This window comes from Schistocerca serialis, chromosome 7, assembly GCF_023864345.2.
Source record: "Schistocerca serialis cubense isolate TAMUIC-IGC-003099 chromosome 7, iqSchSeri2.2, whole genome shotgun sequence".
Classification (NCBI taxonomy): domain Eukaryota; kingdom Metazoa; phylum Arthropoda; class Insecta; order Orthoptera; family Acrididae; genus Schistocerca; species Schistocerca serialis.
The window spans coordinates 597,097,756-597,101,727 of NC_064644.1; the positions used below are offsets into that span (position 1 = coordinate 597,097,756).

Below are 3,972 nucleotides of genomic sequence, written 5' to 3' on the forward strand. Positions count from 1 at the left end.
GTCATTGATCCTGATGATCAACTCCTGACGAGAGCTGGAGAGCAGGAGTATTTAACGGGAGCTAGTACGTGACTATGACGCAAGGTTCTGTTCGTAATGACAGAATGTGTCAATTTTATTCTGCTGTATTAACGGGCTGTGAACTGCTGTGTCGGTCGCTTGCTATGTGCTCGTACGAAACTTGCCTCATGAGCTAACATCAGTTGCTTCACTTCCTTTGGTTTTTCTATCGCAGTCTGATTTGTGCTGAATGTGTGTCGTCACTCAGCAAGGAGTGTCACAATGTGTTGTCGACCTGGCCCACTTGTGACATACTGGCTTGCTTCTGTCGCTGGCATGACGCAAATCTGCCCGTATAAACGTCAGTGAGTTTTAATTTTTCTTTCTTTTTTTTTTAATTTCCGCCCCTTTACTATTCTGTTCCGTGACAAAATAAGAAAGTGCCTGTTAAGAGATTTGACTGTCGAGCGTCTGTGCTGTGCTTAACTTGCTCGAATAGCTCGAAAAGAATCTGCAAGAAGTTGTTTGTTTGTATTTCTATTGATAGTTGATAAATGTACGGAGTGAGGGTGCGAATCTTTTATCTGCTTCACTGGTTCTGGTCCGTGCGCGCTCGTAAATGGTACTACGGTTGCTTCTCGATTTACACAGATTAGGATCGATAGTGTCGGAGGGAGCCCCCAGTGCGGCCATGTAGAGTGGAGAGGCGGCGCGTGCTGGAACTGGAAGCTCCCCGACTCCTGGAGAGACGGCATAAATCTCTTGCTGGCCGGCAGGTGATGCGCTTTAATGAGCGCTTGTTATAAATCCGCGGCCCCACATCCATTAAAGCAAATTGACACGTACGCGCGCCATGTTTACACCGCGCTTGTTAGGGCCCGCGTAACGAAGGCCGGGAAGGCGTCGTGGTGGGGGGTGGGGAAGGTAGGAGTGGGTTCTTGGCAGAGGCGGCTGTTGCCTCTCTCCTCTCCTCTCCTCTCCAGCCGGCTCACCGCTGCCTGCGGGCGGGGTGCTAGGCGCGCAGTCAGTGAGAGTGAGGGGGGGGGGGGGGTGGGGGGTGCTCGAGCACCGGCCGCTGTATTTAAAGCGGCGCTAGGCCTAAACGACCGCGAAAAAGAAAGACGACAAAATCACTTTCGAAAATTAGAACATTGTCGAGTGCTGTTAAGTGTGAAACGTTTCTGGCGTATTAACGTAGTCACCGGGAGTTGACTGCATAGAGTTACGTCCTGTGACTGTGAAGTCACTGGTTCTAATCTCGATATAACAACCTTTACTTTACTTTGATTTACATTTCATTTTTTGTTAACGAATAGAAATGTTGATTATCAAGTAATGAATCACATCTTTTTATTTTCAATGACTAATCGTGTGTAATCGTGAGTAGTCGCAAGCAAGAAATTAAATTCGATACAAAAGAGAAAATTTTATTTCTAGAGATTGAACGTTATCATTCATGTATATAACATTTTTGTATTTAAAATACAGCATTTCGCAGTTCCTTAGCGAATTTTAATTAATTTTATACTACCAGTAATTAAAACCATGTTTTTAATTAAAAAATTAGCTGTAACCCACAACTGCCCTCGCATATAAGTAGTTTCGTTATGATTTGTAATGATGTAAAAGTAAACTGTTGTGTATGCAATAACATCAGCTCCCCTCACATGTTTTCCTGCTTGGTTAAACGTAACTCGTGATGTGCGCCCTGCCACCCCTTCTCAACATCCCCCCCCCCCTCCACACACACACACAAAATAAAATACTGCACCAAATCACGACGTGGCGTACGCAACATCGCTGCCAAGTGGTGCAGGGACAGCTACATTAAGCTATTGAATTAGCTATTCGTTATACAACGTATACAAATTTAAATGTTATATTTTTTTGACATCTTTCCTGTTCATTGATGAAAGAAAATCTATTCCACTCACTACTTCACCCTCATAGAGTTAGGGAATTTCATTTTCTGCTGTAGCCTATGTTATTCTTCAGGGTTCAAGCTATCTCCATACCAAATATAATTGAAATAGGTTCAACGGTTCAGTCGTGTGGACGTATCAGTATCAGACAGTCTTACCTTCGCATTTACAATATTAGTATGGATATGATTCAGTATCAGTTAAATAACATACCATTTGATAATATAATTTAAGTAAAAAAAGTAGTTGCAATAAACGAAAACCGAATCAGTGACTTGACGGTTACAAGACGTCTAGACGACGCACTCAACAACCACTGACTGTGTTAATGCACAAGAAATGTTTTCTACTTAGTAGCGCTCGGAAATATTCTAATTTTCAAAGGCAGTTTCTTCGAATTTGTTTCTTGAGAACTGTATCGTACTAATTTAGGAAATTTATGTCTACGCACTGAGCCTCATATCCTGCAAGTCTGAAAAAATCGAAGAGAGCCATTGCGTAAGGTCCCATTGTTAGTCACTCAGGTTTGACTGGGAACTTCCGGTTTTAACACGCACAAATTACGCAAGCTGAATCAAAATCGTAATGATACGTACACAGGGTACTTCATAAACAATCAAAATTCTGGTCTTTTTATTATACTCACATCACCTTAATAGACGGGGTAAAGCGAGTAGCAAGAGTTTCCTAAGTGTACTACATACACTACTGGCCATTAAAATTGCTACACCACGAAGATGACGTGCTACAGACGCGAAATTTAACCGACAGGAAGAATATGCTGGGATATGCAAATGATTAGCTTTTCAGAGCATTCACACAAGGTTGGCGCCTGTGGCGACACCTACAACGTGCTGACATGAGTAAAGTTTCCAACAGATTTGTCATACACAAACAGCTGTTGACCGGTGTTGTCTGGTGAAACTTTGTTGTGATGCCTCGTGTAAGAAGGAGAAATGCGTACCATCACGTTTCCGACTTTGATAAAGGTCGGATCGTAGCCAATCGCGATTGCGGTTTGTCGTATAGCGACATTGCTGCTCGCGTTGGTCGAGATCCAATGACTGTTAGCAGAATATGGAATCGGTGGGTTCAGGAAGGTAATACGGAACGCCGTGCTGGATCCCAACGGCCTCGTATCACTAGCAGTCGAGATGACAGGCATCTTATCCGCATGGCTGTAACGGATCGTGCAGCCAGCCACGTCTCGATACCAGAGTCAACAGATGGGGACGTTTGCAAGACGACAACCATCTGCACGAACAGAATGAGGTTTTCACTCTGCAGCGGAGTGTACGCTGATATGAAACTTCATGGCAGATTAAAACTGTGTGCCGGACCGAGACTCGAACTCGGGACCTCTGCCTTTCGCGGGCAAGTGCTCTATCAACTGAGCTACCCAAGCACGACTCACGCCCCGTCCCATCCCCCAGGCTGTGGCTAAGTCATGTCCCCGCTACATCCTTTCTTTCAGGAGTGCTAGTTCTGCAAGGTTCGTAGGAGAGCTTATGTAAAGTTTTGAAAGTAGGAGACGAGGTACTGGCAGAAGTGAAGCTGTGAGGACGGAGCGTGAGTCGTGCTTGGGTAGCTCAGTTGGTAGAGCACTTGCCCGTGAAAGGCAAAGGTCCCGAGTTCGAGTCTCGGCCCGGCACACAGTTTTAATCTGCCAGGAAGTTTCATCTGCACGAGCAGTTCGACGACGTTTGCAGCAGTATGGACTATCAGCTCAGAGACCATGGCTGCGGTTATCCTTGACGCTGCATCACAAACAGGACCGCCTGCAATGGTGTACTCAACGACGAACCTGGGTGCACGAATGGCAAAATGTCATTTTTTCGGATGAATCCAGGTTCTGTTCACAGCATCATGATGGACGCATCCGTGTTTGGCGACATCGCGGTGACGCACATTGGAAGCGTGTATTCGTCATCGCCATACTGACGTATCACCCGGCGTGATGGTATGGGGTGCCATTGGTTACACGTCTCGGACACCTCTTGTTCACATTGACGTCACTTTGAACAGTGGACGTTATATTTCAGATTTGTTA

At 45.2% G+C, this 3,972-nt stretch overlaps 1 non-coding gene across 1 annotated transcript; it reads left to right on the top strand.

The window, feature by feature from the left end:
- The first annotated feature begins 3,499 nt into the window (after positions 1-3,499).
- On the top strand, positions 3,500-3,574 carry Trnas-uga (transfer RNA serine (anticodon UGA)). The gene has a single exon. It is a non-coding gene; the product is annotated as a tRNA-Ser (tRNA).
- Positions 3,575-3,972: the final 398 nt, after the last annotated feature.